The sequence below is a fragment of the Mandrillus leucophaeus genome, unplaced genomic scaffold (genome assembly GCF_000951045.1).
Source record: "Mandrillus leucophaeus isolate KB7577 unplaced genomic scaffold, Mleu.le_1.0 Scaffold693, whole genome shotgun sequence".
Taxonomy (NCBI): Eukaryota; Metazoa; Chordata; class Mammalia; order Primates; family Cercopithecidae; genus Mandrillus; species Mandrillus leucophaeus.
In genome coordinates, this window is record NW_012107508.1 from 147,836 (window position 1) to 161,937 (window position 14,102).

The 14,102-nt window shown below is 41.2% G+C and overlaps 1 protein-coding gene across 1 annotated transcript in view; it reads left to right on the plus strand.

Annotated features, from left to right (window-relative positions):
* Nucleotides 1-10,273: 10,273 nt before the first annotated feature.
* The window catches only part of ZBTB38 (zinc finger and BTB domain containing 38), a 144,527-nt gene continuing 140,698 nt past the window's right edge, over nucleotides 10,274-14,102 (plus strand). The window contains exon 1 of the mRNA XM_012002643.1: nucleotides 10,274-10,516. The gene's annotated coding sequence lies outside the window, so the exon portion shown is untranslated. The remainder of the gene's footprint in view (nucleotides 10,517-14,102) is intronic.

A 14,102-nucleotide genomic window follows, 5' to 3' on the forward strand; every position in this document is an offset into this window, starting at 1 on the left:
TAAAACAACAAACACCTATTATCATACAGTTTCTGTGGGTCAAGAATTTGACCACATGGTTCTGACTTCAGGTTTCTCCTGAAGATGCAGTCAACATGCCTGCTGGCTGTTGTCATCTAAAGGATTAACTGGAGATGGAGGATCTGCTTTCAAGATGCCTTACATACATGGCTGTCAGCAGGAGGCCTCGTTTCCTTGTTGGCTGTTGGCAGGAGGCCTCAGTTCCTCACCACATGGACCTCTCCACAGGGCTTTCAGTATCTTTATAACATGACAGCTAGCTTCCCCCAGAACGAGTGATCCGAGAGAGAGAGAGAGAAAGAGCGCAAAATGGAACCCTCAGTGTCTTTTATAATCTACCCTTAGAAGTCATGCTTTGTCACATTCTATTTATTAGAAGTGTCACCAGAAAGAGGTTCCAATCCAGCCCCCAAGAGAGGTTCTTGGATCTCATGCAAGGAAGAATTTTGGGCGAGTCTATAAGGTGAAAGGAAGTTTATTAAGAAAGTGAAGGAATAGGCCAGGTTCAGTGGCTCACGCCTGTAAACCCAGCACTTACGGAGGCAGAGTCAGAAGGATCACTTGAGGTCAGGAGTTTGAGATCAGCATGGCCAACATGGCAAAACCTTGTCTCTACTAAAAATACAAAACTTAGCCAGGCATGGTGGCACACACCTATAATCCCAGCTACTTGGGAGGCTGAAGCATGAGAATTGTGTGAACCCAGGAGGCAGAGGTTGCAGTGAGCCAAGATGGCACCACTGTACTCCAGCCTGGGCGATAGAGGGAGACTCCACCTCAAAAAAAGAAAAAAAAAGAAAGAAAAGAAAAAAGTGAAGGAATAATGTCTACTCCATAGGCAGTATTAAGTAAAGGAATAGAAGAATGGCTTCTCCCTTGGGGTTGCTCCTTTTTATAATTATTTCCTGATTATATGCTAAACAAGGGGTGAATTATTCTTGCCTCCCCATTTTAGACCATGTAGGGCAACTTCCCGATGTTGCCATGGAAAAACTGTCATGGCACTGGTGGGAGTGTAGCAGAGAAGATGACCAGAGGTCACTCTCATTGCCATTTTTGTTTTGGTGGGTTGTAGTCAGCTTCTTTACTGCAATCTGTTTCATCAGCAAGGTCTTTATGACCTGTATCTTGTGCTGACCTCCTGTCTCATCCTGTGACTTAGAATGCCTAACCTCCTGGGAATGCAGCCAGCAGGTCTCAAGCCTTATTTTACCCAGCCCCTATTTAAGATGGAGTTGCTGTGGTTCAAATGCCTCTGACAGAAGCAAGCCACTATGCACAGCCAACAATCAAAGACAGGAGAATTAATCTCCACCTCTTTTTTTTTTTTATTTTTTTATTTTTTTTATTTTTTGAGATAGCGTCTTGCTCTGTCACCCAGGCTGGAGTGCAGTGGCATGATCTCAGCTCACTGCAACCTCCGCCTCCCGGGTTCAAGGAATTCCCAGGCCTCACCCTCCTGAGTAGCTGGCATTACAGGCGCCCACCACCACACCCAGCTTATTTTTTGTATTATTAGGAGTGACAGGTTTCACCATGTTTGCCAGGCTGGTCTTGAACTCCTGACCTCGTGATCCACCCACCTCAGCCTCTCAAAGTGCTGGGATTACAGGTATGAGCCACTGCGCCAGGCCTAAGCTCCACCTCTTAAAAGTGAGGAGTATCAAAGAATATTTGGATATATTTTATAACACTTAAGTGAACCAGTATTTTATTCATGATGGTACAAAACCATGATGGATGGGTAAGAAAAAAAATCTATTTCAATTGCAAGACCGTCCAATGGATTTTTAAGGTAATAATAACTCAAGAAGTTCATGGATGTAGTTGCAGATTCCACTTTGCTTCTAAACATTAACAAGCTATGTATTTGTTGAGTTTTGGTATAGTATCCAAGAATAATATTCACAGTTACCTAAAAAGCTGTTAAAATAATCTCCCCATTTCCAACTACTTATCTCTGGTAGGCCAGATTTTCTGCATATGCTTTAACTAAAGCATCAGAATAGACAGGAATGTGGAAGCTGAGAACCCAGCTGTCATTTATTAAGCCAGAAAATTAAGGAGATTTGCCAAAGAAAAATTTGATATATTGCGCCTGAATGTGCATTGTTTGGCTCTGAAAAATTTTATGCACATTTCACAGCTTCTTGAGTCTGTCTCTGCAACATATTTGTGACTTTTTTTTTTTTCCCCCCCAGCAGATGGGGTCTTGCTCTGTCGCCCAGGTGGTGGGGCAGTGGCACAATCATAGCTCACTACAGCCTTGAACTCCTGGGCTCAAGCAACCCTCTTGCCCCAGCCTACTGAGTAGCTAGGATTACAGGTGCATGCCACCATGCCTGGCTAATTCTTTCTATTTTTTGAGAGATGGGATCTCACTATATTACCACATTGGTCTCAAACTCTGGCCTCAAGTGATCTTCCCAAGTTGCTGGAATTACAGGCACAAACCACCACACCTGTTTTTGTAACCTGAGAGCCTCCAGACGTCTAGCCACATATGTGATCTCAATGGATTCTGGTGTAGTCTCTCTCTCCCCTAGGGTCAGGCAAGATGTCATCACTTGTCATACATACATATACAGCGTCTGCCAGATTCTCTCACCAAAAGCCCTCATGAATAGATATATACTGGGGTGGCTGCTGTACCCTGAATCCACTTCAGACCACTTTAGGAATTCATCTGAGCACCTTCTAAATGGAAGTCCACAAGAGGCATAAAGGTGGCCTCACTACACCATGGTTGAGTGAGTGGACCTGCTCCCAGTGTGATCACCGAATGTGGTTCCAGGGTCCCTCCCTCTCTCCAAAGGGCCTTGGGGCTAGGAAAGCAAATTTGTCTTAATGTAACTCTTAGAAATTCATAAATCAAAGACAAGTTTCCTTCTCTTAATGTAACTGTTAGAAATGTATAAACCTGGTGCCAGTTGAACATCCTGATCCCAAAATCTGAAACCCAAAATGCTCCAAAATTTGAAACTTTTTGAGTACCTATATGACGCTCAAAGAAAATGCTCACTGGACATTTTGGATTTTGGATTTTCAGGTTAAGGATGCTGAACTGGTAAGTATAATGCAAATATTTAGAAATCTGAAAAAGTCCAAAATACTCCTGATCCCAAGTATTTTGGATAAGTCATACACGAGCTATAATAAAATTATTTTTATTTTTATTTTTATTTTTTTATAAACGGGGTCTCGCTCTGTCACCTAGGCTGGAATGCAGTGGTGTAATCAGAGCTCACTGTAGCCTCAACCTCCTATGCTCAAGTGATCCTCCTACCTCAGCCTTCTAAGTGGCTAGGCATACAGGAGAATGCCACCACACCCAGCTCCTGTGATAATATTAGAGAATTAAATAATTCAATTAACAAGATTGGTAGATACTTGAACAAAATTTGGGCTTTGCCAACACGGAAGATAGGGCATGACTATTAGACACAAAAAAATGCCTGCTACAATTCCCTATATATATTTAAATTATTTCCACAATAAAATATATTGCCTACATGATTAAAGAAGGAAAGAAATAAAGGTAATGAAATTGAAGGGAAAATGGAAATATAAAACTAAGAAATGCTGTCATATTTTGAGGTATTTGAGAAGATATGCTGGTAAAATAAGCAGCTTCATTTGCTAAAAGCCAATTCAATGATTGACCAATTCACCACATTTACTTGCTCCTTTTACTTATTTACAAGGTTTTTGGCAATTCATACTGGATAGTACTCTTTTAACAGTTTTTGAACATTTCTGCAAAATATTTGTTGGCCAGTATTCCTTTATGTCTGTATAACAGCATTTTAAGGAATATTCAATCTGTCTTAGCCCAGCTAGTTCGAAGACAAGGTATATGTAGGAGAAAAATATTCACAAGATAAATAAAAAATAAATCAGTAAGAAAAAGGCAGCCCAATTGAAAAATGGACAAAGAATATTAATAGGCTGTATTAGTCTATTTTCACACTGCTGATTAAGACATACCCAAGACTGGTCAATTTACAAAAGAAAGAGGTTTAATGGACTTATAGTTCCACGTGGTTGGGGAGGCCTCACAATCATGGCTGAAGACAATGAGGAGCAAGTCACATCTTTCATAGATGGCAGCAGGCAAAGAGAGAGCTTGTGCAGGGAAACTCCCCTTATAATACTATCAGATCTCGTGAGACTTATTCACTATCACGAGAACAGCATGAGAAAGACCTGCCCCCATGATTCTATTACCTCCCACCAGGTTTCTCCCACAACACATGGGAATTCAAGATGAGACTTGGGTGGGGACACAGAGCCAAACCATATCATTCCACCCCTGGCTCCTCCCAAATCTCATGTCTTCTCCCAAATCTCATGTCTTTATATTTCAAAAGCAATCATCCTTTCCCAACAGTCCCCCAAAGTCTTAACCCATTTCAGCATTAACTCAAAAGTCCACAGTCCAAAGTCTCATCTGAGACAAGGCAAGTCCCTTCTACCTATGAACCTGTAAGATCAAAAGCAAGTTAGTTACTTCCTAGATACAGTGGGGGTATAGGCATTGGGTAAATACAGCTGTTCCAAATGGGAGAAATTGGTCAAAACAAAGAGGTTACAGGCCCCATGCAAGTCCGAAATCTAGCAGAACAGTAAAGTCTTAAAGCTCTAAAATGATCTCCTTTGACTCCATGTTTCACATCTGGGTCACGTTGATGCAAGATGTGGGATCCCATGGTCTTGGACAGCTCCGTCCCTGTGGCTTTGCAGGGTATAGCCTCCTTCCTGGCTGCTTTCACAGGCTGGCGTTGAGTATCTGCAGCTTTTCCAGGTGCATGGTGCAAGCTGTTGGTGGATCCACTATTCTGGGGTTTGGAGGATGGTGGTCCTCTTCTTACAGCTCCACTAGGCAGTGCTGCATTAGGGACTTTGTGTGGGGGCTCCTACCCCACATTTCCCTTCTGCACTGCCCTAGCACAGGTACTCCATGAGGGCCCTGTCCCTGCAGCAAACTTCTTCCTGGACATCTAGGTGTTTCCATACATCCTCTGAAATCTAGGCAGAGGTTCCCAAACCCCAATTCTTGGCTTCTGTGCACTCACAGGCTCAACACCATGTGAAAACTGCCAAAACTTGGGGCTGGCACCCTCTGAAGCCACAGCCTGAGCTCTTCATTGGCACCTTTCAGCCACAGCTGGATGGCTGGGACACGGCACCAAGTCCCTAGGCTGCACACAGTATAGGGACCCTGGGCCCAGCCCATGAAACCATTTTTTCCTCCTAGGCCTCCAGACCTGTGATAGGAGGGGCTGCCATGAAGACCTCTGACATGCCCTGGAGACATTTTCCCCATTGTCTTGTGGATTAACTTTCAGCTCCTCATTATGTAAATTTCTGAAGCCAGCTTCACTTTCTCCTCAGAAAATGGGATTTTCTTTTCTAATGCATTGTCAGGCTGCAAATTTTCCAAACTTTTGTGCACTGCTTCCCTTATAAAACTGAATGCCTTTAACAGTGCCCAAGTCACCTCTTGAATGCTTTGCTGCTTAGAAATTTCTTCCACAGACACCCTGAATCATCTCTCTCCATTTCAAAGTTCCACAAATCTCTAGGACAGGGGCAAAATGCTGCCAGTTTCTTTGCTAAAACATAAGAGTCACTTTTGCTGCAGTTCCCAACAAGTTCCACATCTCCATCAGAGACCACCTCAGCCTGAATTTCATTCTCCATATCATTATCAGCATTTTGGTCAAAGCCATTCAACAAGTCTGTAGGAGGTTCCAAACTTTCCCACATTTTCCTATCTTCTTCCAAGCCCTCCAAACTGTTCCAATCTCTGTGTGTTACCCAGTTCCAAAGTCACTTCCACATTTTCAGGTTTCTTTTTGGCAATGGCCGCACTCTACAGGTACCAGTTTACCGTATTAGTTCGTTTTCACACTGCTGATAAAGACATACCTGAGACTGGGCAATTTACAAAAGAAAGAGGTTTAATGGACTTATAGTCCCACATGGCTGGGGAGGCCTCACAATCATGGCTAAAGGCAAGGAGGAGCAAGTCACATCTTACATGGATGGCAGCAGGCAAAGAGAGAGCTTGTGCAGGGAAACTCCCCTTATAATATCATCAGATCTCATGAGACTTTTTTCACTATCATGAGAACAGCATGGAAAGACCTGCCCCCATAATCCTATTACCTCCCACCAGGTCCCTTCCACAACACATGGAAGTTCAAGATGAGATTTGGGTAGGGACACAGCCAAACCATATCACAGGTAATTACAGAGTCAGAAACACAATTGGCCAACCAACATATGACAGGATTTTCAACATTACTAGTATTCAAAAAAATACAAAATAAAGTAGCAGTATGATGTTTATTTTCACAAAGCATATTATCAGATAGTTAAAAAGTAATAGGGTTATTGAAGGTATTTCTGAGATCAAGCCTTTTCATTGAGTTTAATGTTGATGTGCATGTAAATTGGTACAGCATTTGTGGTAGGCAGTTGGACCCCTTATCAACATTAAAATGCATGTGTACACTTTGAGGTAGTGGGGAGCTGGGGAAGAGTGGCAGGGGCTAGGGGAATGGACACAATGGGAGGTACTAAAGGACTGGAATGTAAAGGTGGGGGATGTGTGGGGCCAGGAGAGATTTGGAAGAACTAGGATTGATTGGGGGAGGGGGAGAGGAGATAAAAGGCATTTAGAGGGACTGATGGAAATAAAAACAAATGAGAGGGATTGGAAATAACTGAAGAAACTTAGAGGGACAGGAAGAGAAGGGGTGGGACTGGCAGGGACTACACATGTAAAATGGAAACAACTGGCATTCAGCAAATTGACCTACAGCCACTGGCAAATAGGACCTGTTCACATTGACCAGGGCCCCCCGGGAGAATGAGGTTTGTTAGCAAACAGGAAACACTGATTTTCAGAGTGGTACTAACTGTGCTTTGCAGAGTTCTTTTTACTTTGTGTCATCTTGACTCTATTATTACATTGTATTTTGCTTCTACAGAGCAGCCTGACCTCTTTGAAGACTCGTTAGTCCAAAGCCTCTGGTGGCCGATGGTCTGCATCTTTCCCATGTGCTCCTGAGGTACAAAATGGACATTTCAGCTGCTTTTAATAGAAACTCACTATGTCACTCGTAAAACTCAGGAAGCTGTCCCAAATCCTGGGAGGACATGAAAAGAGGCTCACTCTGCAGTCGAGTGCAGGTATGCCTATGGTATGCAGGTCCCAAGACTCTCCACTTCTCTCTTAGTTTGAAGTGGGCATTCTTTTAAGAAGTAGAGGACCCTGTGGTCACTGGCTTCCTTAGTGGTTCATGCAGTTGTCCACACAGTGAATCACAGGGCAATCAGAGAGCAGGAATCTGCAAAGGGGGGATGTCATGTGTTGAATTGTATCTCCTTAACATTTATAGATTGAAGCCCTAGTCTCCAATATCTCAGGATTTGACAGTATTTGGAGGTGGGGCTTTTAAAGAGGTGATTAAGTTAAAATGAAGCCATTAGAGTGGTCCTTAATCCAGTATGACTGGTCTCCTTGTAAGGAGAAACTTGTACACAGAAGAGACACGCTAGGGATGTGGAGGCACAGAGAAAAGCCCATGTGAAGAGGCAGCAAAAGAGTGGCCATGTGCAAGCCAAGAAGAGAGGCCTCAGAGGAAGCCCGCCCTGCCAACACTTTGATCTTGAACTTCCGGCTTCCAGACTGTGAGAAAATAAGTTTTTCTTGTTTAAGCCACCCAGTCTATGGTGTTTTGTTATGACAGCCCTAGCAGAGGCTTGAAAGCCTGAAGGCTTAGGGTCCTGGGAAAATAGAAGTTAATTCAAGTCCTCCAGTTAACTGTTATTAGGAACTGTTTGAAAATACCTTCTTTAAGTATAGAAGAGGCCCGTGCTACACTCCCATACACATTTTTACTTTTTCTTTAGGAAGCGTGGAGCTTGCTGTTACACTGCCCTAAAAGTTCCTGGGTTGAGCCAGTTGCCAATAGTAAGTTGGTAAAGAAAAATAGGAATGTCTGGCCAATTAGGCTGGGTCTTTCAGTTATCATATCTTCTACCCCTGCTAAAGGATTAGTCTTGGGCTTTGTAGATTCAAAACAAAATTCAGTTCAGGCCTAAGTAAGTAATTTACACACTAGTTCTAAGTAATTAATTGGAATTCACTGATTAACAGTGAGAACCGTATTTTTTCAGGAATACTGAACTATTCATGGTAGACTAGTCCTAAAAAATCTTTTCCCATTAGGAAGAGCTAAGTGAAGACCAAAAAAAAATGTACCTTGGAAATATCCTTGTGACCCTTGTCCAACTGAAAGGTCACTTCCTTAGCAATGCTTTCTCTCACTTTCCTGGGGAGCATTAGATTGCCTCTGCTCTGAGATCCCAAGGAACCTTCTGTCAGAAACCTCAACCCACAGTATTTTAATTAGTCGAGTATAAGCCTGTATTTCCCATTAGACTGTGAGCTCCAAGAGGAAAGGGATTGTGTCTTATCTATCAAGTTATATTAATAGTATCTAGATTTAAAAAGGAGGCTGGGAACGGTGGCTCACGCCTGTAATCCCAGCACTTTGGGAGGCCGAGATGGGCAGATCACTTGAGGTCAGGAGTTCAAGACCAACCTGGCCAACGTGGGGAAACCCCATCTCTGCTAAACTATAAAAAGTAGCTAGGCATGGTGTTGCATGTCCCAGCTACTCAAGAGGCTGAGGCGGGAGAATCACTTAAACCTGAGAGGCAGAGGTTACAGTGAGCCAGCATGGCGCCACTGCACTCCATCCTGGGCAACAGAGTGAGACTCCGTCTCAAAAAAATAAAATAGTAAAATAAAATCAATAAACAGAAGAATGAATGAATGAATAAATGAAATTATGATAGTCCATGTCTATAGGACATGGCTTCCAAATGGACAAGAAGACCAGTCAATCATCCGTCCATCCATCCCACCAGTGCTGATGACATGGTGATAAATCCTTACTCCCTAGCTTTTCCAGACTCTTCAAGGACAATCACTCTTCTACAAGTAGTTATTTGTCCTGTACCCTTCTGTTTTGTCTGAATTAACAAATAGTCTTTTCCCTGATTTTATTCACAAAGAAGCCCCTTACTCTCACCACTAAACTATCTTCAAATCACAATACAGCATGAAAAATTTCCGAGACAGTCTTCTAGAAGAAATGTGCTCTCCATAAACTATGATGCCTGTGATCTATATCTCCTGATCTGGCCTCCAGGTGTTTAACCCATCTCAGTTTTGGGTTTGCTCACCTCTGTCCACTGACTGCACTTCCTACACATTCTGAATGGGCTGTTACACCCCCAACTCCAGTTCTTCAGGTTTTTGAGTGGGGTCATGAAGATGGATGGATATCAGTTAAGCAAAGGACATTGGGTAAATATTGAGCATGGGAAAGCCAGGAACTTGAGCTCAATTTTTAGAGGTCAAAAATCATAAAGAAATCCGAAATTCAAGAACTTGATTCCTAGGAAAGTGCAGACATCCAAGGGTTTCATGTTTCCTGTTAGAGCAGGACTGAAGGCCTCAGTATAGATGAGCCTGAGCCTAAAGATGTGGATGCTTATATGGTTTTGCTGAGCTGAGAGAAAGATAAAAAAGGGGCACAACTTCAGACTAGTGAAATGTTGAAGGGGTGGGTTCTTTGGGCCCTGGTATTCCAAAGAAACTAGCCAAACTTGGCAGATTCAAGTTTCAACATTGTTTTTTTCTTTGTATAATCCCTATCTACATTCCAGTTGATTTTTCAACAAGCCCCCTGCGTGTTGCTGAATTTTAAGCTTCATGAGGGCATGTTTAAGCTGAATTTTAAGCTTCATGAGGGCATGTTCACTGCTGTATCCCCAGCACCATCACCTAGAACAGTGGTAATCAACAAGTGTTTGCTGAATCAATAATAGTAGATGTATATATGGGTAGATGGATGTGTGAACAAATCTGTTTCCATCCGTTGTACGGTGCATACTCCTAGTCCCCATGATGATTTATGATTCTCTCTGTGATAGGTCCCTTTGTCCAGCCACCTGCCTCTTGGTAGCTCTGAAGGCCCTTAGTCATTTGGCTCAAAAGCTGTAGCTTTGGAGACTAGCTTCTTATTAACTAAGCCATTGCACCACTTGCTCTTGTAGCCTTAAATTAATTTGAGTTAATTCTTAACTGTTTCCCTTCTGTACATGCGTCATTTAATAGTTTGCCTTTATCTGATTTTCCCCAATTTTTCCTGTGCATTTGTGGTTGTCTACAGAAGCCCTCTAGCCAAGGCCTCGGGCAGCCCTACCAAATGAATATGGGCATCTGAGTTTTCTAGGAGGCCTCTTCTTCTGCCCTGGGTCTCATCCAACTGGTATCCATCTAAACATTCCCACCCAGGGTTATTTATGCTAGAGGAAGAAGAATGCCCTTTCCAGAGCCAGTTCTTGGGGAAAAGAGGAACTGTTGATATAGCCAGAGCCCGAAAAGAAGATTACTCTGCAACAGCTAAAGGTTGGTGACATACTTTTTCTCCAACTTAGTGAAAGCTCTCTATGTTTGCTTTCTTTCCCATGAATTCCATTAGTGTATTTTCTCTCAATGACCCTTGGAACAAACAGATAGGAAAGATTTTAAATCAATAGAATAAGCTTCATGGAGACCAAGAGTTTATCTATTATTGATTCCCCAGCATCTAGCGTAGTACCTGATATGTTGATGCTCAATAAATAATTGATGAAGAAAGAAAAGAAAGACAGGAGGAAAGAATGGCAGAAGAGAAAGAAAAAGGGATTGGAGAGTAGGTATGAATGTAAAAAGTGTTAATGTTATTCAGAAATCATGTGATGATAACAGTCTTGTTTTCAAGGTTAATTGGGTATGTTATCCCTGCTATCTGGAATCAATAAAGCAATTGAAGTTACTTTGTAAAATGAAGAGTGTATTTATAAAGATAAAATAATAGCAGACAAGCAGAATAACAACAAAAAAGGTATTCTTTGAAACTTAGGTGTAAACAGCAGTGATCATATTTTAAGATAAATTCAAAACTCTGTAACATTATCAGCCATTTGTTCTGTGTCTATGCCAGTTCTCAAAAGCGAATTGAAACAGTGAAGAACTTTATTTTGGTGTACAAACAGATGTCTTATGGATAAATGCAAGCTGATCATGATGCTGATAGAATTGATTGCAACTGGTCCATTTGGTATTTAGAAAAGGTCAGCTAATCAGGAATGATGCACTGAGGAAATTTACAAATATCTAACTTTCCTGCCATTGAGCGAAATTAACCACACAGTAATTTAGCAAAGGCTCAAAACTATTTAATTGTGTGTCAAGGAAAAACAGCTCAGTGCAGGGGAAAAAAATTAAGAAAATTAGCGGTTTTTTTAGTATCAGTCTTTCATTTATTTGAAATCATACATTGACACACTTCAGGTCCAGCAAGCCAACTTTAAATGACATACACTGTTCATTGCAAAAGAACCCACCTACAGTGGAGATAGAAGGGGAGTAATTAAATATAGTTTGTACAGAGTCAGGCTGTTAAGACTAAGGGATTCTTTCTTCAGCAACCCAGGTAGCAACATATATTAAAGTTCTCAAGGTTAGGAAAAGTCACTATATTTGTATACTTCCTTAATTTGGGGAAAATAAAATGTAACCTAGGAGAAAATATAAAAACATCTCCAAGGCAAATTCAGAAAACTCTTCCTTTTAACACCAGTTTTGCAAAGACTGCATTAGTGAAGCATAGAGTTTGGTGAGTTGAAGTGTTTGCTAGACTAGTTTAGACTACCATGATTAGCACAACTGTAAAAAAGACACCAACAAACAAACACTGTTGATAATATAAGCAGACGATGGCTGGTGACTAGCAAAAAAATAAATGTACCATCTTAGCTGCTGTGGATTATTCCTAAAATTATAATAAGATGATTAAGGCTTTACCTGTGCAATCAATTTTACTTGTGAAACTGACTAATGAAGGTGTTCAGAGAGTCCCAAACTTCAGCCAGTATAATTTTTGCCCCATCTTTTACCACCTGTGCTGCCATTTAACATGTTTTTTCTTTAATTAAAAAAAAAAAATGTAACAACATTTTTAAAACTCAGTGGATATTGCTATCTAAAATCATCTCGAAGAGGCATTCTTTGGAAAACATGTCAATACCAAAGTAATAACAATAATAATGATAAGTTAAGACTATTTCAAAGTAACTCTATGAGACAGAGACATGATGGTAGAGAAGAAATCAGAATCCTTAGAGCTCATGGGAAAATGTTGAGGTAAATCATATGCTCAGATTACAGTTTGCTCTTTGCAGCTTTATTTAAGAAGCAAGTTAATGTTTACATGACATTGAACTTCAAAGTCCAAGCAATAAGGAGGAAAAGAGAATGAGAGAAAAACAGTTAATGTGCTTTGCCTCCTTGCTCCTCCCAACCCATGGAGAGGCAGCGGGGTTGCAGGGGAGCAGGGTGGGGGACAGGAAACAGCCACGGGAGGGAAACAAAGCAGGGGGATTAAGGTTTTATCTTATCAGAGTGCAATAATGTTTTATTAAATTGTAAAAATTTATTGTGCTAAGATACAAGTACTATGTTTCCTAACTCACATGACAATTATTCTTGTTAGAGTTTCAGTATCTTTAAATAATAATCCTCTTTTCTACAGTCTCGGTGTGAAACTCTGTGCCTTAATTCTCTTTGAAGTGATCCAATCTCTGATCATGTTGTGTTTTTTACAATGATACTCTTGGTTTATAGGAACAAAGTGTTGTTTTTGAAACAAAGTAGGACTTTATTTATCTATAATACAATGAAAATATCTCCTGCATCATTATTCTTTTCAAGTACTTCCTTTCTAATCCTTCCCTCTTGAGGAGGGTGGTGTCACTTATTTCTGACTTTGCAGTTAGGCCAGGCTCACTCGTGGCACCAGCAGAGCAGACAAAGGGTGAGGCTTTGCCAGATGGACCCCTGGACAAGGAGGCATCCTTCTAGGCCTGCTTCGAAGGGGACCTCCATGCCCGAAGGGAAGTCATTTTACTTGCATTTTAAAATCTTGCGATGTAGTTTTTTTGAGGTGTGTGTATTTAGACACATTTAGAAATATTAAGTCTCATAAAAGGTCCCTATAAAGTCAGACTCTATAGTTGACAGGCCGGTGTGTTCTTAAAAGGGTGTCTGAAAGAAAGGAAAAGAAGTTGAAGAGATGTTCTCTTCAAATGAAAAGGCAGGGTGAGATTTAAAAAGCTAACTGCCTCTTTCCTCAAGGAGGTGGGGCATAACTCCATATTCCTTAAGTGTGGGCCACACACAGACTTCCTTCCAAAGAGTACAGCATGGAAAGGAGGAAAAAGGGAAATCTGACAAACACTATCTTAGCCAGGTGATTAAGGTCAACATCAGCAGTGATGATGTTGATGGTCTGTATCTTGATAGGATGTGATGGGAACAGCACCTTACCTCTGTGGTCTTCCTCCCCCAAACCCATGACCCCAGTCCAACCATAAGAAAAATGTCAAAATAAAATGGGAGGAAATTCTATAAATACTTGACCAGCACTTCTCAAAACTATCTGGGTCATCAAGAAAACAAGGAAAGTGTAAGAAACTGTCAAAGCCCAGAGGAGCCTAAGGAGACATGACAACCACATGGAATGTGGTCACCTGGGTGCTTCCTTAGAAGAGAAAAAGGACCCTAGTTGAAAACTAAGGAAATTGAATAAAGCTTGGACTTTAGTTGATAATACTATATCTGTACTGGCCCGTTAGTTATAAGAAATGTACCACAGTAATGTAATACACAAATAATGGAGGAAACTGGGTATTGGGTATATGGGAATTCTTTGTACTATCTTGTCAACTTTTCTCAAAATCTAAAAACTACTGCAAAATAGAAAGTTTATTTTAAAAATATATAAAGCTAATTGCCAGGGAAACTACTGGTTGGAAAACTACTGAGACTTTGTGTCTTCCAATCTTTCCTGAAAACCCTTGAGAAACTTTATAACCACATGCAGAACTAGGTCATGCCTCTGGTGGCTGCTGCACCAAGATTAATGGGGAAAGATTCTAGTTGTATAGTCTAA